General features: G+C 41.3%; 1 long non-coding RNA gene across 1 annotated transcript in view; it reads left to right on the plus strand.

The window, feature by feature from the left end:
- The window catches only part of LOC129497112 (uncharacterized), a 39,485-nt gene extending 18,907 nt beyond the window's left edge, over positions 1 to 20,578 (plus strand). The window contains exon 3 of the long non-coding RNA XR_008661875.1: positions 20,515 to 20,578. This is a non-coding gene — a long non-coding RNA (uncharacterized LOC129497112). The remainder of the gene's footprint in view (positions 1 to 20,514) is intronic.
- Positions 20,579 to 21,775: the final 1,197 nt, after the last annotated feature.

The following is a 21,775-nucleotide window of genomic DNA, read 5'->3' on the forward strand; positions in this document are numbered from 1 at the left end:
TGATCAGGTGTTTGCTTGGTGGCTATAAACCTTTGAATATTTTCCAGAGCTCCAGTAAGATTGGCTTAGATCATTTCTGCCTTTAAAAGATGTTTCTGGGGGAAATAAAAGCTTGGAGCTTCCTATCTTCTATTTTTCTGATGTCTTCTTTTTCAACATAGTTGTGTCTTCACTTGGACTCTCACCAAAGGGCATTAGGGGCCTTGGCATAAGACCTAAATAAAGGTGTGTGCAATCACAAAAAAATGGTGGGAACAAAGACACTCTTAGCCACTATAAAGAAGCTTGGAATAAGAATGTGTTTGGGGAGTTAAAGTTTTATAGATGAGGAATCCACTAGGATATTGGATGACAATTGAGAACAGATAAGCTCATGAAATGTTCTGTCCAGGTAGTAAATTGCTCAGGGAGCTGGTGCTTGCTGACAGTATGGGACAGCTGCAGTTACATGCTACAAATGGTTGGGTCTGTTTCTGGATGCAAATTAATTCCAGCTCATGAAGGGTTTTGAGTAATGCCAAAAATGATCTAGTAGAAGAATATGTGAAAATAATGAGATGGCTGGTTCTGGTGCTAAATTAGAGCCTCCCCTCAGGGCTCAGGGAACCTGTCTAATTCAATTCATTCCTAATGGTAGCTGTCATATCAGTTTGTCCCAACCCTGACTGTAGTTCACAGCCCTATCTCAGAAGTAACTTGGGAAGGTAAGCCTTTAATAATTGTCTCCATCTCTCCATTTCCACTCTCTCTCTCTCCTGTCAGTAGTACCCCTGTCTCTCCTCTCAGTCTTCTTCTCTGACTACTTGTCCTCCTTTGCTTCCTACTCCCTCAGTGAAACTAATATTCGAAGAAAAGAATCTTCTAAATTAATTCACATTAAGGTGTACATAGTGATTAAGACTTGAGTGGAATCTTTTGGGGGCTATTTGCATTTTAACAAATAAAAAAATTTCTAATTGTGAAGCTCTAAGTGTTAGCTATTCCACAGGAAAGAGAATTTTTAGAGGAACTTGTTCCGACTTAGTATTTTTCTGTTTTCTAGGTATTCACTACTCCAGATAGCATGAAGAAATACCAAATTATAAAAGAGGTTTAGTAAAACAAATTTGTCCTCCCAATGTGAAATGAAGCTCTGGGGATGATTTGAGTATGTTATTGGATAATGACCTTTTGCATTTTTTCCAGTGAGAGACACCAGGGATAAAGCCAAGGCCTTGATTATATTGAGAAGTCAAGTCAAGGAGATTTTCACCTTGCTACAGGAAAAGCTGATAAGAAGTTAATAGAACATATCTAATTTAGGATATTGAATATTTTAGAGGATAATAAGCAGCCTTCATCTTCATATCTTTATGTGGCCTTTCTTTCTAGTCATCATCAGAGAATCTTCTTTGGGATACGGTACACAAAGTGGGGGGGCTGCCGGTGTTAGCAAAATAGGTAACAGGAAGTAAGAGCTAAGAGTAGGAAACATGTTATCATCGTGATTGGAATTTAACCTCTCCTAGCTTCCATTTCTTCCTCTATAATGTGGAAACTATAATAGCTATTGAAGAGAGATCTCTTGATTGTAAACTGTAGGAAGCCATATCGAACTAGGTTAAATGGGGTAGGGGGAAACAAAAGGAATTTATAGGCTTCATTCTGGAGTGTCCAAGGGGGCATTGGCTTTTGGATAAGGTTGGATCCAGAGAGCTAAAGGACACCTTCTGGACTTTCTGACTCTCTATTTCTTGGTTCTGCTTGGTTTTGTTTGGATTTATCTTCATGTAGTTTTAATTTATGTGTCAGCTAAGAAGATCTAAAAAATATCTCCCAGCTTAACAATTCTAACAGAAAATCTCATTCAGATATCAGTCCCAGGAAGATTATATTGCCTTGCTCAGGTCAGATGTCTAAACCCTAGCCAATCACTGTGTGGTGGGATTTTTTTTGATTGGCCAGCCTAAAGTTATATGTGTGGCCAGTGATTTGGCCAGTATCCCACAGATGGCTGCCTTTCCAGTATCACATTGTATGGAGGGAGAATTTCCTAAAGGATTCAGGTGGCAGAGGATGGGAAAGTCGCTGGCATAAAAATATTATAGCTATTATAATCTATTGAATCTACCACTATGGAATCAAATGAGTGGACACAGGGAAACTGTTTATAAAATACAATCATAATTAAAGCTTTTCATTCAAATGATGATAAATACCATGATAATCAAAATCAAGGAAGCTGCATTGTATAAAGATGGTTTTTATTATTGTTTATTATTATTAAAGATGGGAAAAGATGAATCATTCAGTATCTGGTGTGGGATAACTGGATAGGCCTCTGGAAGAAATGAAAGTAGAAGCCTCACTTCCCATATATAACAAATGGATTAAAGCTTTAAATGTAAAAGAAAAAAAAACTTTAAATGTAAACATGAAACCATGTAAGTATTAGAAGAAAACATGAGAAAATTCTTTTATAATCTTGGAATGGGGACGGTCTTCTAATCATTCAACATTCTGAACTCATAAAGAATATGACTGATAAATAAAACTACCTCAGAATCAAACATCTGTATGGTGAAAAACATCATTTGAGAGGAAGTCAAAAGGCAAAAAAAAAAAAAAACCACAAATGTAATAAAAACCAATAGTGCATTGGAGATGGCCTGCAGCGGCTCACAGGAACTGATCATTAAATTTTCAGGAATTTTGAAAGCTGATTATCAAACATAGCTATTATTTAAAATTAAGCCATATAAGCTTATAATTAAACACAGAATGTTACAAAGGTAATAAATACTCCAAACTCATCACTTTCTAATTGTTTAACTACATTTTACTGTCATCTATGATCTTGAGGTTATTTACGCCTATTATATCTGTACTGTGGAGATATTATATAATGGTCTGCTACTGCACATCTCTTTCCAACTCTACATTTAGAGATGTCGTATTAGGAGCTTGAGATTGTCTGCGGTGGGAACATTTACATCATGGCAGTTGGCAATTGCTATAAACCAGGGTTTATTTTCCCCAGAGACCATTGTTCGACATTAACCAACACACCACTAGAAACAAGTTTTTGCAACTCATATTACAGAGAAAGGGCTAATCTCCCTATATAATGTGCTCCCATAAGCCAAGTATAAAAAGATTTATTCACCTGCCAGAAGCATAAGAAAGCTATGACATGTCCATTCATAGAAATAAAGAACCTCTTTATCCTCTGTGTCGTAAGAGAAATGCAAATCAAAACCATACGGGATATTATTTTTTACCTATTAAATTAGCCAAATGCCCAAGTTTAACAAAACTCTTTTGGAAAGGGTGTGGGGAAACACATTTTTTACCTTGCTGCTGCTGATAAAATTGGTATAACTGGAAGGCAATATATATATAAAATCACTAATACATAGACTATTTGATCCAGCAATTCTGTCTCTGGGAATTTATCTGATCATCTAACAAAGTGTTTTTGTTTTTTTAATAGCAAAAGGTTGGAAACAACACAAACATCCATCCACATTGGGTAGTTCAATAAACCGTGGAACATTCATACAATGGAATTGACTGAAACTGTAAAAAAAAAAAAATTAAAATCATTCTCCAAGTTGAGTGTGGAAGAATTTCCAAGTTGGAGTTTTGCCCTCAGTTTAATTGAGACATAATTGACATTTAATAACGTATTTGTTTAAGATGTTCAACAGAATGCTTTGATATATGTACATATTGCAAAATAATCACCATGACAGGTTTAGTTAACATCCATAACCTCATATAGTCACAATTTTTTCCCTTGTGTTGGGAACTTTCAAGGTCTTGTAAGATCTAAGCAACTTTCAAATACATAACACGGTATTGTTAACTATAGTCATCATGCTGTACATTACATGGCAAGAACTTGTTTATCTTATGACTGGATTTGTGCCTTCTGACCACCTTCACCCATTTTGCTCACCCCCGACCCCTTGCCTCTGGCAAACACCAATCTGTTCTCTGCCTCTACGAATTGTTTGTTTGCTTTTTTAGATTCCATCTATAAATGAGATCATACAGTATTTGTCTTTCATTGTCTGATTCATTTTATTTAGCACAAGCCCTGAGGCTCCATCTCTGTTGTTCAAACGGTAGGATTTCCTTGTTTTTTTTTTTTAAATGACTGAATTATCATATCTATGTCCAAACATTTGTATGGTGAAAAACATATATGTATATGTTTTCTTTGTTCACTCATTAGGTTACATTATTCAGTGAAGAAAGGCAAGGTTGATATCAGAGCATATAGTACATTATCTTTTGCATAATGAAATAAAATATAGTTGTATATGATTTGTATAGACAAACTCTGGAAGGATAAATAAACTAATAAAAATGGTTATGGGGGAGGTTGCTGAGCAGAATGTGGGAGCTGGATGGTTAGAAAATTGGGTGAGAACAAGACTTTGTATTCTCTTTTTACACTGAATAAATGTTGAACTATGTCAACATAGTACCTTTTTATAAAATTGAGAAGAAATAAAAGCTCTCATTAAAGAACACTTGGTTGTTTAATTCACTAGACACTCGATAAATAGTTATTGAGCAGTGACCAAGTGGTAGGCACTGTCTTAGGAACTGTTCCCAGAAGACAGCACCAGATCATATAAACTGTGATCTAAAGCTAAGAGTTTAGTGGTTGTCTTCAGTCTCATAAACTGCTCTTGAAATGCCACATCTTGTGTTATGCCCATCCAGCAGTCTTCTCTCATCCCATCTGGTCTCATATTCATGACGTCAGCATGGGAAAAATAGCCCCCAGGCCCTTCAGGTCTAAGGACAGTTTAATGCTTGAGTCTTCTCTGTGTATGTTCTCTTGTCTGTGTTTTCACATCTCTCTTGTCTTTGAGTGTTCTGTTTAATTGATGGAATTTGATATTTTACAAGCTCAGGGCTTTAATTTTATGGACAGTGAACAAAATAGACAGCGATTCCAGTGAATTTACATTCTAGTACTGGTCAAGGAAGGAGTTTCTGAGGAGGTGATACTTAGCACAGACATGAAAGGTATAAAGGAGTGTGCTTGTCAGAATCTGGGATTATGTTTGTAGGTTCAGAGTAATTCTTATTTCTGCTGCCCTCGGGGGGACTGCAAAACTGCTCATGCACACACACATTTACCCTTATTTGTGAATATATACTGCTGCCAAACTATTTAAAGGCTGTGTCCTACTGATGGCATATCTGGTAATGATGATAGGTTTGAATGGAGTAAACCATCTCTAGTTTCTTGCTTTGGCCTCCAGTAACCAAGGTCACAGTGAACATTTTCTGGGCCTCTGACTTTGGTTGATGGATACACCTCTGAGTGTGGGGGCTTTATCTTCGTTCCAAATGAAGCTAAATGGCCCAGAAAATCAAAGCCCTGGCCTTTTAATATCACATTATACCAACCAGAGTAAACAAGCACTCAAAAAGAAAGACAACCAAGATGTGGAAACATGGAGGTCATAGTGGAGAATAAAACATTTGACTATGACAAGACCTTGACATTCATGGTTGAGGTCGCAGATAGGAGACGGGTTTGTAGAGAGAAGACTGTTGAGTGAGTATAGTGTTGGGGGCACATGAAGAGTAGTTTATATGTAGTTGAAAAAACTCACAAATTCTTTAGCTTTAGATGGCAACTTACCTGATCTGGTGCCTGTTTCCTGGGCTCTGGCCTCCCGCACAGTACCTGTGCTCTCTTTCGTCTCAGCTCCTATTGTATTTTTTCCTTTTTTGTAATTGTTGGCTGGGTGGTGAACTCCTTAGAGGACAGGTCTGTACATATTTCCTCCAAATCCCCAGCACCTAGCACTGTCTTGACATTTAGAGCTCCATTGAAAGACTGGTAGAGACATGTCCTATGAGGCAAGAAGCCGGATAACCTGGTAGGTATCTCTTTGGCTTGTGAGACTGGGAGTCTGATAGGCAGGCTTAGCTGGGTGGGTTGGTGGGCTGGAGGGTGTTTTTGGTAACTGTTAGAATTTCCTGCTCCCAGTTAGCCCGTGCTCCGCATGCACATGCAGTGCAGCTGGCTCAGCACAGCCGACTGTCACAGTTCTCAGCTCCGCGCCAGCTGGTTAGGCTGTGAATCTGTCCCAGAGTCTCCCACACCCTGCGATCTGACAGTAATCCAATCCCCTTCCTCAGGCTTCTCTGATCGCCCGCCCTGTGTTTTCCTCACCTCTGTCCTTGCTGTCTGAGCTTCTCAGACTTCAGCAGCCATGTGGGACTAAAGCAAAAGTGAGTTCATCCACAGAGCATGTGCTGGGGCAGCCAAGTCCTCCAGGTTTGAATAAAATGACCCAATCTATTTGGTATTTGCTGGGCAGTCACACAGGGACATGTCCATTCTGGGATGTCCCTCAGCGGGGCAGATGCTGCCTCAGCCATATTTGCCGAAGGCCCTCAAATAGGCTTCCCAGTGGGAGGCTGGGGGCGGGGGGCAAGGTCTACCTTCCACTGCTGCTCTGCCAAGCCCCGGATTTTACCACCATTTTGCCTTAATAATGAAAACCAATAGGAATTTCAACTCCCAGTTCCATGTAGATTCTTCCCAATTTGAAATCTCTCACCTGGTCTGTAACTGCAAATTTAAAAGACTCAAAATTGCAGATTCCATAGACAAGGGACTATTTTATTTCTGGTGGTAAAGAATTGGCACTGGCTAATGAGTTATATTCCAATGTACAATGCCCTGTGATTGTGTATTATATATTAGCACTCTGGACTTGAAAGAGACAATTGTGTAATGTTTGCCCATTAATTGAGAATAATCATCTCAGCTGCACATTATTGCATACCAGCCAAGCTTGTCATTCTCATATCCAACAGCTTTTAATTGTTGTATTGCCCTTTAATGGCAACCTTTCTCAGAGTTTGGAGAACAAAAACAGAGACTTACCTAAATATCAACTCCTTCCCACCCTGAGAGAAAAGAATCCATTTAGATGGAAAGGATTTGAGGTTTCTAATCCCCAGAGAGTGATCATACCGTAGCAATTTCCATTATCCATCAAATCTAAATGCAAAGGCCATGGGATTGCTTATTCCTAATAAAGTTAGGAAATGTATCAGACAAGAAAAAGGCTTGCATGATTACACCATAAGCTGGAGACTAAAATAGAAGAAATGCATTAAGATCATTGTCAGGACCCTTTCGAATGCAAGTAACAGAAAATCTAAATCAAACTGTCTTACGTCAAAATTTTTCTTAGTTCACATAAATGAAAAGTCCTGGGATGGGGTTGCTTCCACATGTCTAGATCCAAGAGCTCAATTATATCTTCAAGCTTTGGTTCCGTGCTCTCCATGTCTCCACTCTTCTTTCCTCTCCTGCTGCATTCTTAGTTGGACCCTCGCCTCCTCCGGCAAGATGGCAGGTGGCAGCTTAGCTCCAGGCTGACATCTCTGGTGAAAGTCCCAAGATGGAATTTCACTGGACCAACGTGGGTCATGGTCTTTATTCTCAATCAGTTATGATGGCTGGGGCGGTGGGCGGGGGGCAATGGAATATGTTCACTGGCCAGGCCTTAATCATGCTCACCCCTGGGGTGAAAGGCAGGGTCAAATCCATCAGTCTAAACCATGTGAACTAGCCATCAGAGGTGGCAGTGATTCTCCAAGAAAAAAACAAGCACATTACCAGAAAAATGGGACTGGATGCTGAACACACAAGAAAGATTGAGGTACTGTAGTTTCATCTCCACTTCAGGGATGATGTCTTTGTAGATTGATAATTCAAGCTTAATGTCTTCTTCCAGAACCCTCTATAATAAAGATGACTGTTTGCCAAGTGTCTGATGTTGTGTGGGGTGTTTCATTTATATTCTCTCACTTAACCCCACCAGGCAGGTATGACTAACCCCTCTTCTAAATAAGGGAATGGAGGCACAGGGAGATTAAAGGACATGCTCTAAGCCATACAACTATTAAAACGTGAGCCATTATTCAACCCTGGCCGAACTCCAAAGTGCATGCCTTTTCTCCTTTTGTGTGTGTCCCAAACTTGCCCATTGGCAAGACTTTCTGGAGTGTTTATTACAAATACGGGTATTTAGGCACACTCTCTCCTCTCCTCCCAGCTCTGTCCCAAAGATTCTGATTCAATAAATCTAGGCTGAAATCTGGGAATCTCTTTTGTTAACAAGTGTTCTCAGTGATTCTTATATTAGACTAGTTGGAAAAGGCGCAATATCCCGCTGCCTCTCACAGGTTTAAAAAAAAAAACAACCCTGCAAATGGCCAGCGCCCAAGGCTAGCCCCTTCTTCCTGTCTGCTCCCTTTCCCCACAGAGCATCTGGGGGAATTGCTTTAGCTGCTGGCTCTGTTCAGTCCACTCTCTAGAACTGTGGTCTCCAAAGATGGGGTGCATAGAGGTTCTGCTGGTGTCTGGGCAGGCAATATTTTCCCTTTTTTTTCCAATTTCTATTTGATTTTTGTTCAATAAGAAAAAAAATCCAGCTTCACTGAAAGTTGATATCCAAATTGATGCTGGCATTTTTCCTGAGGCACCTATGAGGCATCTATGGTACCTGTGTCTTAAGAGGAAAGTGGGTGGTCCCACAATGTACAATGGTGCCCCCGTCCTTTGCAGCTTCCAGGCCACTGAGATCTTATCTGTACCTAAGGGGAACTAGATTATACTAGCCTGTTCCCCAAAGTCACCAGGCTCAGAGGGTTTGAGATAAGAGTTACAATATCATCAACAGACATACAATCACTATACCTGTTTCAGATGACAGAAAAGGGAAGAAAGCTGCCCAGATCTTTTTATGAATTAGTATAACTTTGCTACCAGTGACAAGGGCAAAACAAGAAAATGATCTATTAGTCACACTTAAAAATGTAGTTGTAGGATTCCTAAACAAACAATGCCAGATTTCAGGTTGTGCTACAAAACTGTGGTCATCAAGACAGTGTGGTACTGGCACAAAAACAGACACATAGATCAATGGAACAGAATAGAGAATCCAGAAGTGGACCCTCAACTTTATGACCAACTAATATTCGACAACGGAGGAAAGACTACCCACTGGAAAAAAGACAGTCTCTTCAATAAATGGTGCTGGGAAAATTGGACATCCACATGCAGAAGAATGAAACTAGACCACTCTCTTGCACCAGACACAAAGATAAACTCAAAATGGATGAAAGATCTTAATGTGAGACAAGATCCCATCAAAATCCTAGAGAAGAACACAGGCAACACCCTTTTTGAACTTGGCCACAGTAACTTCTTGCAAGATTCATCCATGAAGGCAAGAGAAACAAAAACAAAAATGAACTATTGGGACTTCATCAAGATAAGAAGCTTCTGCACAGCAAAAGTTGCCGTCAACAAAACTCAAAGACAACCTACAGAATGGGAGAAGATATTTGCAAATGACGTATCAGATAAAGGGCTAGTTTCCAAGATCTATAAAGAACTTCTTAAACTCAACAGCAAAGAAACAAACAATCCAATCATGAAATGGGCAAAAGACATGAAGAGAAATCTCACAGAAGAAGACAAAGACATGGCCAACAAGCACATGAGAAAATGCTCCGCATCACTTGCCATCAGGGAAAATACAAATCAAAACCACAATGAGATACCACCTCACACCAATGAGAATGGGGAAAATTAACAAAGCAGGAAACCACAAATGTTGGCGAGGATGTGGAAAAAGGGGAACCCTCTTGCACTGTTGGTGGGAATGTGAACTGGTGCAGCCACTCTGGAAACTGTGTGGAGGTTCCTCAAAGAGTTAAAAATATACCTGCCCTATGACCCAGCAATTGCACTGCTGGGGATTTACCCCAAAGATACAGATGCAGTGAAACACCGGGACACCTGCACCCCAATGTTCAAAGCAGCAATGTCCACAATAGCCAAACTGTGGAAGGAGCCTCGGTGTCCATCAAAAGATGAATGGATAAAGAAGATGTGGTTGATGTATACAATGGAATATTACTCAGCCATTAGAAACGACAAATACCCACCATGTGCTTCGACGTGGATGGAACTGGAGGGTATTATGCTGAGTGAAGTAAGTCAATCGGAGAAGGACAAATATTAATCTCATTCATTTGGGGAATATAAAAAATAGTGAAAGGGAATAAAGGGGAAAGGAGAAAAAATGAGTGGGAAATATCAGAAAGGGAGACAGAACATGAAAGACTCCTAATTATGGGAAACGAACTAGGGGTGGTGGAAGGGGAGGTGGGCGGGGGTGGGGGTGACTGGGCGACGGGCACTGAGGTGGGCACTTGACGGGATGAGCACTGGGTGTTATTCTATATGTTGGCAAATTGAACACCAATAAAAAATAAATTTATAAAAAAAAGAGCTGGTAAATTTAATTTGTCAGTGTAATAAAAATCATAGGTATCCTTTTGCAACAAATCGGATGGAGCTAGAGGGTATTATGCTAAGTGACATAAATCAGTCAGAACAAGACAGATACTAAATGATCTCACTCATGTAGAATTTAAGAAACAAAACAAACAAGCAAATGGGGGAAAAATAAGACACAAACCAAGAAACAGACTCTTAACTACAGAGAACGAATTGGTGGTTACCAGAGGGGAGATGGATTGGGGGAATGGGTGAAGTAGGCGATGAGGATCAAAGAGTACACGAGTTGAGATGAGCATCAGGTGATATATGGAATTGTTGAATCTTTATAGGGTACACATCAAACTAATATAACACCGTATGTTAACTAACTGGAATTAAAATAAGAACTTCAAAAAATAATAGGTAGCAAATACATCAAAAAAGCTATGTCTCATGGGGCATAGCCAGGCTGTGTCATTGTTTTCTTTCTGCTATTGTCCTTACGAGCTGATTTATGCGGCTAGTTCTTTCTTGCCTATGAATAAATAAAAAATCATGGACTTTTCTGGCAACTCCACGTGAAAAGTGTTTGGCTCATGAAAAACTGTCTCAATGTATGAATTAAGATGTATAGTCAGAGGTAATAGTTAAACTTATAGTATCACAAAGTTAAAGCTTATCCTCATCCCCAACCTGAGCCTGCAGCAGGTGGAAAGCTTGTCGTGGAAATAGAATAGACAGCAGTTATGCATCTCACCTGTTTCCCTCAACTGGGTTTCTTCCTCCTTCTCATGCACTTATTAGTCTCTACTCCTCTAGGATTGAAGCAGGGGAAGAAAGGGGAGCAGTAGGAAAGATCCTACTTGCCCAGTACTGTTATGAACTGGTATCAGAACACCCTGGACTGAGAAGAAGCTTAAATCTGACTTTTTTTCTTGTATCATGGAACTCTCTATGGGCTTTCTTTGAGATCCTATACTTCTAGGAATCTCTCACCTATAATTTCACTCATGCAGAAGAATGTACCTCTTCTGCTTAGTTTCCCCCATAGTGATGCTGGCTCTTTATAGAAGCTGGCCCTCTTAAATGGATCTAAGGTTATCCCGCAAAGGCACATATTTTCCTATGGCCCACAACTGGCCTATGGGAACTATCTCCATAATTTGCTCATAAATTCTGGGAATGTGGGATTTCTGTAATGCCTCTGCTCTGCATCAGAGCAGCTACCAGCCAGTCTCTCCCTGTTTATATTTCTCACGTGTTAGAAACAGTCTACACTGCTCTTCAAGATCTAGGAGACTTCATGGAAGAGCAAGGAGCCAATAACCCAGATGCCATTTTGAAAAAGATGGTGGAACTCGTTCTACAAGATATGTAGACTTATTTTTAAATACATCTTAAAAATTAGGACATGGGATAGTGCAATAATTGGAAAGTAAATTGATGGACAGGATAGGAAGTCCAGAAACACATTCACACATATGTAGACACTTGGTATCTGATAAAGGTAAAATTACAAATCAATGAAGAAATAATGATATAATAATGTTCAAGAGTGTTCAATGAATAATGTTCAATATTATCAAGTACTATCAATAGTAGTACTTAGGAAATTATCTGTATGAAAAAAACACAAAATTGGATTCCTCTCATAATACAAGCAGGTTAAAGTCCTGCAAGTAAAAAAAAAAAAGGACAACTTTAAAATTTTAGAAGGAAATATTCTTGAAGGCCTTGTGTAGAGAAAGATTTCTTAGTGGCTGGCTCAGTTGGAAGAGTGTGATGCTCTTGATCTTAGGGTTGTGAGTTTGAGCCCTACATTGGGGATAGAGATCACTTAAATAAATAAATAGACTTAAAAAAAAAGAAAAGAAAAAAAGATTTCTTAGAGTTTTACACCAAAACCTCAAACTATATAGGAAAAAATAAGGATAATTTGTATTACATTATATTAACAGTAAATTTCCTGCACCAGCCAAAGATACCATAGACAGAGTAAAAAGACAAAAATACAGACATTTGGGAAAATATATTTAAAATGCAAAATCTGACTGAGAAAAAGTATCCAGAATATAGAAAGAGCCCCTACAAACCAATAATGATAATAATGGTAATAGCCAGTCTCTGTCCTAAGCACTTGAGATATATTAACTCATTTAATCTTTACTATGTCCCTGGGAGATAGGTATTTATCACCCTACTTTATAGATGAAGAAGTAGGCATAGAAAGTGATTGATAATTTGCTTAAAAGTAACTGGTGGAACTGAGTTTGAGCCTAGAAGTCTGGCTCCGGTTCCTGTGTTTGCTCTCACGCTCAATAGAAATATCAACCCAAGTAGCCAACACACATACAAGAAGAATCTCAATCTCACTAGCAATCAGAGAAGTGCAAATTAAAATACCAAAGAAAAATAATTTCACATCCATGACTCATACAAAAAAAAGTCTAATAGTACCAAGTTTGAGTGAGGATGTAGGAAGAAAATGAAACCCTTTATTTACTAAAATGTTTAAAATTTGAGTATATGACACACAATGTTATCTTAGTTTTAGATGTACTTATTTATTTAAAACTTTAACAAGATTTATTTATTTATTTTGGTAGGGCAGAGGGAGTGGGAGAGAGAATCTTAAGCAGGCTCCATGCCCAGTGCAGGAGTCAGATGCAGGGCTCGAACTCACAACCCTGAGATTATGACCTGAGCCAAAGTGAAGAGTCAGACTTTTAACTGACTGAGCTACCCAGGTGCCCCAAAATTTAATTTTTTTCAAATCATCTCTATACTCAATGTGGGGCTTGAACTTAGAATCCTGAGATCAAGCATCAGATGCTCCACTGACTGAGCTAACCAGGTGCCCCTAAATTTTTTTTTAATTTGAATATAGTTGGAAAATGAAGTCTTTTGTGCACTGCTGGTGGAAATATAAATTTGCACAACCATTTTGGAGAGTAGTTTGGCTATATCTAGTAAATTTGAAGGTGCTCGTGGCCTTATGATCCAACAGTATTACATCTAGAAATGGATGGTAGAGAAATTTTCATACTGTGCTCAGGGAGCTGTGTTCAAGAATCTTCATTTCAGTATTGTTTGTAATAGCAAAATTTGAAGACCTAAGAATTCATTAGCAGGACAAAAGTTGTCATAATATATACCATGAAATAACATGCAGCGGTTAAAATGAATAAGCAATATATCTACCAGTATGGATAATTATGAAAAAAATAGAATCATGTCGGAAAAAACTGGTTGAAGTAAGATATTTATAGTGTGATAGCATTCTGTAAGATTTAAACATCTGTAAAACGATGCTATTTAATATGCGTGTATAAAATATGTGTTAAAGGATGAAAACTTGAACAAGAAGGATAAACTTGAACACGGTAGTATTTCCTTCTAACAGAAAAATAAGGTCAATGAGATCAGGGATATGTCTACATAAGAAGTCTCGATTGTATTCATTACTGCTTAATTTAAAAAATACTTAATTAAAAAAATCCTGAGACATGTCTCCAAATACCATTTCACCTGGTTAAATGACTGATCCCAGGTCTGAGCAATAAATATTCATTATGAGCCATGGGCAACTTGTTTTGCAAGAAGCTCTACAGACTATTGGAGGTCATGTCAAACCAACACACGACCCACTTTGAAGGGGCTCCCACTGGCCAAAATCTGACAGCTTCTGTATCAAAAAGAATTATAACTACAATGGATTGAAACCTGTCAAATACATAAAAAACCTGAGTTCATAATGATTACCTAAAACAACAACAACAAAAACAAAATACAGCTGATAGCCTGCCTTTGGAAGTTGCTGGGTAATAATTAATTATTCTGAAATGAATAAATAATGAGAAAGCCTTTATTGTCTCCTTTCTGTGCCAACTATATTTTAAAGTAACTGGATATTTGGTAAAAGTGAGTTCTATATAGAAGAATTCTAAATAATAAATGCAGAAGGAGTGATAGAATTTTTAAAAACACACCCCTTTCCACCTCTAATGAAATAGTTGATTCGGGCAACATTCATGAATGCGGTTAAAATATTTGCTGAACTGTTGATGGGGAACATTAGAGTGGAAGGGTCGGGCTGCCACCACCTACACCCTGTGATCAATCTTAGCCTCCTGAAAAGCTGGAGAGCCTAGACATTATGTGCCTCGTGAGATGATGGATCAGGAAATATCTCTTGTGATGTTTCCTGCCTACAAAATTGAACCTGATTTTCCAGCTGAGTCTTGAGAACTGCTACTAGTTTATGGGAAATATAAGGAATAGAAGAACTTAAATGACAAGGATGTGATTGGCTAGATCCCAAAGATGGGACGCTCTATGGGAAATGACCTGGTTTCTCCAAGTATGCATTATGCTCCATCAAGAATGGCATTAGAGAAAAAGGAAGAGTGAGTTATTTCTCTCTGACGAGAGAAAACAGCCAAATGTATCATGAGGCCCTTGTTTGGATCCTCATTCAAACAAATCAACAGTAAAAAGACCTGTTGGAGAAAAATCAAGGAAATAAGCACAGGGATTGGTAGCAGAGGTCATTCAGGAGTTATGGTTATTTTTGGTAAGTGTGATGAAGGTATAGTAATCATGTTTAAAAAATGTCCTCAACATTAAGATAAGGACACTTTAGACGGTGTGACATGGTGAGATATGTGCCTTTCCAGTGGTCTTTTACCCCAGCCCTTCAGGGAACCTTGATTATGAAAACCAAATACTTCACTCAAGGGTCTATATACGATGATATGAGAGCCTAGCAAGGGAATGTAATACAAATACTACAAATGAAGGGGCCAGCTTTCCCGTGCTCTGGCGAAGTGGTGTTAGTAGAGCTTTAGGTACCACACCCGTGTTCGTGGGGCTGGCCCAGTCCCTTGGCCCAGAGTAGGGGTGCCCACAGGGTCAGTGCAGTGAGGGAAAGGGCACAGTGTCCTGGGAGCATAGGGTGTATGGTGGGGGCTGCCAGGAGGAAGTGGAGCTTTCAGAGCCCACATCAGATGCCCAGGAGCTCCCGGACTAGAAAGGCAGGGTGGGAAGAACTCCCCTTCCAGGTGAGAAGATTGCCTTGAGTATTGTTCTCTCAGGGTTCCCATTCCAGGCTGATGTGGCTTGGAGACATCTGACCTGAGCTCCTGGAGCATAGACTCGGTATTTTACAGCAAGCACAATGGTCCCAACTCAGGATCAAACGCATTTTAGAGCAAGAGAAACAAAGGCACCGAATCATTTAGCTTTTCCTTCCTCTCTCTCTCTCTCTCTCTTTTTTAGAGCAGGGGGGAGGGGCAGAGGGAGAGAGAGAGAGAATCTTAAGCAGGTTGGCACCCACTATGAAGCCTGACCCAGGATTTGATCTTGTGACCCTGAGATCATGACCCGAACTGAAATTAGGAGTTAGACTCTTAACCGATTGAGCCACCCAGGCACCCTTTCTTAGCTCTTAAAAAGGCCAGGTGAGAACTACCTCTTGGTGCTGGGCTGCTGCTCTAACCTCCTGTACATTTTCTGTGTACTTTTGTCTAATGTGCAGAAAGACTGTCAAAAGAGTTGCAGGCCTCAGGCCAAGGGTGTTAACAGCCACTATCTTCTTTCTGGGCTTTTATCAGGAGCTGCTGTTCTCACAAATCAAATCGTAAGAACATTTGCCAGAGATTTCCCAAGAGCGGACTTAACTCTTCCTGTTATATCAGAATTAGCCTCTTTAGTGATCTTCACACATCTTGGGGCCTGGGGCCACTCCTAAGTCAGGTCCATTCTGTCTCTAGCAGCAGGTGCTCTGCTCTTTTGATTTGATGCCTGCTTCTCTGGTGGGGCCCCGGGTGGGTTGGAATGTTTCTGGGGCAGTTTGCCAGCAGCAAGAAGACTAAGCTTGCCCTGAGAATTTCCGTGAATAGGCTCCGGACCAAGTCCAGGGAGCTATCTACCAAGGCGAATGTTTTGATTATTTCTTTTGATCTAGGTTCCCTCCTCATCATGTCTGTAGACTCTAATCTGAGAATCATTTTCCATCTTGAAAGACTTTTGCTTTTTAGACTTATTTAGACCAGGTCTGCCTTGTTTATAATGCGCAGGACATCATCCTACTGTAAGTGTTCATCTGTACACTCTGTCAAGGCATGGGACTAAGAAGGGGTTAATGAAAAGAGGAGAAAAAGAACTAGATGTGGGGTCTTTCCCCATCTGTGGGAAGATAATCCCATGATACACTGCCAGGTATTGAAAAGACAGAGCAATATTGAGCAGAATCGTAAAGAAGAAATAACTCTACATTTTAGTCTGTGTTGTCCTCGGTTGCCTGGTCTGTTTAAAGTGAGACTAATAATAACTAACCGAAGTAAAGGCAAGAGGTTCAACCTGATAAATCTCTGGAGTGACTTTCCTTTTCCTTAAATGGGGGAAATACTGACAATGCCTCTCATTCATTCAATGATTTATTATTGCTCTATATCCCCATTCATTCATATATTCCTTCACTCAACAAATACTCATGGAGGACATGGTACAACGATGCACGATACTATGGGAGATAAATGTTTCCGCCCTCAGGAATTTCCATTTTAATTGTAGAGAGAAGACATGCATGGAAAACTATAATATACAGGATGCTTGCTTAAATGCCACCAGAAGGGTGCCAGACGCTATGAGAGTTCAGGAAAAGAGAAATTGCTTCTGGGAGGAGATTTCAAGGAAGATTCCATGAAGGATGAAGTAGTTGGACTGAAGAATCACTAAAACGTGGACAGTTAGTTGTGGGGAAAAATATTCCACGGGCATAGCAAAGGCCTGAGCAGAGGCCTGGAGATGGGAATGTGTGGGGTATGTTTGGGAAACTATAAATCATCTAGAGAAGAATTGGAAACTCTCGAAGCTATGCAAGTCAGAGACCGGGGCAGAGAAGAGGAAGGGATGAGAATGAAGGAAATTGGAGGCCAGAATCTTGATATTTGCTTCTTTTCCTCAAGGTTGGTAGTCACTTTCCAAGGCCCGCTGCCTATTTTAAAATGTGAACAGCACTGGTTTTAATACCTAGTCATCTGTTCAGAGAGAGTCAGAATCTGGCCAAACAGGGATCCTATTTGCATCATGATCTTCCTTTTGGGCGGTATTTATGTTTTGCTTAAGTGTGCCATTTTGCTCTAAAAGTCAATGAATGAGTCAGCAACATTTATTCAAAACCCATTGAGGTTTTACAGTTCGTATATAGTTTCAATAAGAGTTTATTGAATATATCTGATGTTTCAGTTGGTATAGGCGGAGGGAGGAAATTATAGCCTGCCTAGAGGAGTTCACAAGCTCATGGTTGGGCGGGGGGAGCTGTGTATGTAAATTATTATATAAAAGGAGATATGTCCAAAGTACCACAGAATTCGAATGAGTTCAAAGGAGGAAGCATTCAGGTCTCGCAATCTATGAGAGCTTTAGGAAGGAAGTGGCCAGTAAAAATATGGGTCTGTCTGGAGCGCTCAAGGGTGAGGTCCCCGAGAGGAATGAGAGGCTGGTGGGCCGGAACTGAATCAAAGGCCTACGTAGCAGTGGATTTTGCCAGGGCGAGCTGCTTACCAGTGTATCTCCCACGGCCTCCTAACTCCATTTAGCCAGTTGCCACTCAACCAACGACATTGACTTCTGTGATCTGCTCCCCTTTGGGTTGCAGCTGGCTTAGTCTCTTGGGGAAGGAGAGTCGGACCTAGTGCCTGACGAATCAGAGGGTGAAGTTAGAGTAAACTACGCGGTCTCCCATTGGCAGGATTTTGACAAGACTGTAGTTTGACAATGAGGCTGATATGAATGAGACAAGTGGTGCCCCAGGGCCCTTCATCTTGCCTTCCCATCCTTCAGAATTGGTGTGGTTTGTTAAAAAATCCCACCTACTGCTTTTCTCCAAGACCAGCTTCCCACAGCCTGAGAATGGATTTCTCTTTGTGGTCTGTTAGGCCGCTGTGGTTTCCCCTGCTGGATTCCTTTTTGCGGTTGGAGGTCAAACCCTTTCTTGCCTCTTGCTTCCAGGAATGCGTGGTGTGTGTCCCAGCGTGCTACACAGGAGGGTTTTATTTTATCTCTCTTGAATGGAATGGCAGTCATCCAGCAGGCCTGGGTGCATGTCTAAATAGAGGGACACGTAAGCCTGCATTTAATATCCCGACCATAAACCAGCCTGCGCTGCGTGTTACCCCGTCCTGTTTTGATGAAAGGCTGCTGACAGCACCGCAGACCATGCCCTGGGGCCCAGCAAACCACCTAATCCCACTGCTCTATCCCGGGCACAGAGGGAGCAGAGCTCCCTGCCAGGAACACTGTCTCTGCAGCCACCGGCAGCTCGGACTTTCTCCAGCTTTTCTCGCTTTCGACGCCTGCTGCTCAGGACCTTGGTCTGAGAGGCCAGGGCGAGCGCCGGAGGATGGACCCGTGCGGCTAAACCCCAAAACTCTCATCTTCTTTTTCTTAAGGCAGGAGACTTAGACTCACTCACCTGTGAATCCCCGGGACAACGGAGCTGATGTCAAAAGGGCCCGTGGACAGTGTCCAGACCTCCTGCCCGACGGCCCGTAACCCGTGCAGGAGGGCGTCGCTTGCTGGCCGTGCAGTAGGAGCTCCTGCCGCTCGGGCTCTTTACAGTCCGGTTGCAAACACCGCTCCCATCTTATAACTAACCGCATCCTTGCTTTAGCTTCTTTGTACCTGGATGGCTTTACCTTCTGCTTTCCTGGGCCCCTTACGTGCTGGGCCGTTACTGGGCTGGTCTCCTCTCACTGAGGAGAGCCTCTCTAGCCGTTAGGCCGTGTCTAATCCCAGAACCTCCACAACCTCCCCCACCACACGTGTCTTTCCGTCCACAGGGTGCCTCCTTTCTACTATTCACTCATTGAGTCATCGTATTACTTATGGTATATTCTCTATAGGCTTATCTACTGGTTAGAATCGACAGATTTCAGATGGGATTTCTAGTCTGCCCTGGAATGGAAAGCCCATGAGGTCAGGGGTCATCTTCTCTGTGACTCTGATGGCCTCAAGCACAATGTCTTATACGTAAGCGAGGCCAGGAAGTACTTATTGATTGAACGAGTAATAATCTCCTATTGAAAACGCCAGAGCTTTGGCAGTATTTCTTAGTGAGTCCAGCGACCCTTCAAGGACATTCTCTGGCTAAGCAGCGCAATATGAGGTAATAATTAAAGTTATTCTCAGGTCCAGTAGGGAGCTCAGAGAATATCACTGGAGCCATCTAGAATGTCAGCTTAACTCAGCTTCCATATTGGGTTGCTTCCACAGTTTTAGGTTTCTTGGGATTCTATGTTATGAACTCAGAAGACCTGATTTTTTATGATTGTCATCCCATAATAGCCATTATGTTCATATTAAGTAAGTACTTGATGATTTGATTAAGTAAGGAGGAGTGTGTCTAACCTTTTATGAGATCTCGTCAGAATGTCTGGGGTGTTTGTATCAGACGCGAGTGCTTTTTATACAAAATTTAGATTTTGAGCAATGCCTTTGAAATTCCCTAAGTACCTGCAGAATGTTGTCAGTGGTGCAAAACCTTTGCTTTAAATAGGTGGCTTTGGCTTTTGTAAACCTCTAAATAGAATTTTTAGATAAATCGGATTAATAAACTGCATACTCGAATATCGTGATATGTTCTCACTTAAAATAAGGAATGCCACAAACCAGGGTGGAGAAATCCATGATTTTTGTGTGTGGCTGATAGAGGGGCATTGAAGGTAATTTTAAAAGAGAACAGTCAGGAATGTATTAAATTATAGAATCATTACTGTAATAATAATAATAGCTTCCACTTACTGAGCACTTGTTGTGAGTCATTAAAGTATTTGATATTTAAAATCTCATTTAATCCTAAAGCAACCCTATGAAGAGGGATTTCATTAGCTCCATCTTAGAGGCCTGGAAACTCAAGGTTACGATGGTTAACCCGGATTTAAACTCAGACTCAGTTAGACTCCCAAGCCCACGCGGCGCTGTCATGACCGCCCTGGAGGACAAGGCCTTGGCTGGATGTGTTCAGCTGCGGCTGTTTAACCCCGCGGAGGGCGGCTGGTTACCAACGCCAGGGGGCGGCCCTGAACTCCTGTTGGCAGCATACTTCGCTAGTTTTTATGACAAATTTCTAACAGATGGCTGTAAAGTGTCTTAAAAAAGATTTTGTTTTCTTCCCCCCTAATTCACAGTTGCTCAAAAATGGTTCTCAGTGCTCTACTGTCACACGTAGAAGGCAGTGTCCTTAAACTGGAGGAATTCAGAATCCTGAGCAGCTTCCAGATGAGCCACCTGTCGTTGGGATCCTGCCTTTCTTCTGTCTTTGGAGTCATTGTATTTTCGCCTAATCCTCTTGGTTATGAATTGAATTGAATACAAACAATGTATTGAGACTCTCTTATGTGGGAATTGCTAGGACAGACCCTTGATGGGAGGAGTGAGGCTGGGGAGTGACATGCCGGAGGCGGCAACTCAAGGGAGGATGCAAAAATGAATGCATGGCCTTGATCTCAGTTTATAAATTGTAGATGGACTGAATGGCAAAGACTACACATAAACATGGTAACGGTGAGGGTGGAAGGAGAGTATAAGTAAAATCCTTTGCACACATAGGGGAGAGAGCAGGCTATTCTGTCCGGGAGAGCTGGACAAGCTTTCACGAGGATGGAACATCTGAGCTCCCTCTTGAAGGGGGAGCAGGTCCTTGACAGATGGAAAAGGAAGCAGAAAAACATAAGGCGAAGGACGCCTGGGTGGCTCAGCGGTTGAGCGTCTGCCTTCGGCTCAGGTCGTGACCCCGGGGTCCTGGGATCGAGTCCCGCATCGGGCTCCCCACAAGGAGCCTGCTTCTCCCTCTGCCTGTGTCTCTGCCTCTCTCTGTGTCTCTCATGAATAAATAAATAAAATAAAAAAAATAAGGCGAGAGAAGTTTAATAGTTAAGGTGAGAGTCAGGTGTGCATACACGTGTTGAGGCAAACACGGATGGAGAAGGGTGCAACAGGAGAAGCAAAGACACTTAAATATCCTCTTAAAGAGTTTAGATTCGATATGGGCAATGGGAGTCACAGAAGATTTTTGAGCAGGAGTTTAGCATCTTTTTTTATTTTTTAAAGATTTAATTTACTTATTTGAGAGAAAGAGAGAGAGAGGGAGTGAGCCCATGAGCGAGCATGAGAAGGGGTGAGGAGGGGCAGGAGGAGAAGCAGACTCCCCGCCGAGCGGGGAGCCCGATGCTGGGCTCCATCCCAGGACCCGGAGATCATGACCCGAGCAGAAGGCAGCCGCTTACCTGACTGAGCCCCCTGGGCGCCCCAGGAGCATGGCATCCTTTCCCTTGCCAGAGATGGCTCCTGCTGTAGGCCCAGCCGTTGGACGGTGTGCGCTAACTTAACGAGGCATGAGTTGCACTTTTGTTTTCCCTTTCCAGGGGAGCTCTCTCAAGGAAAAGACAC

Source organism: Nyctereutes procyonoides, unplaced genomic scaffold (assembly GCF_905146905.1).
Source record: "Nyctereutes procyonoides isolate TBG_1078 unplaced genomic scaffold, NYPRO_anot_genome, whole genome shotgun sequence".
Lineage (NCBI taxonomy): Eukaryota > Metazoa > Chordata > Mammalia > Carnivora > Canidae > Nyctereutes > Nyctereutes procyonoides.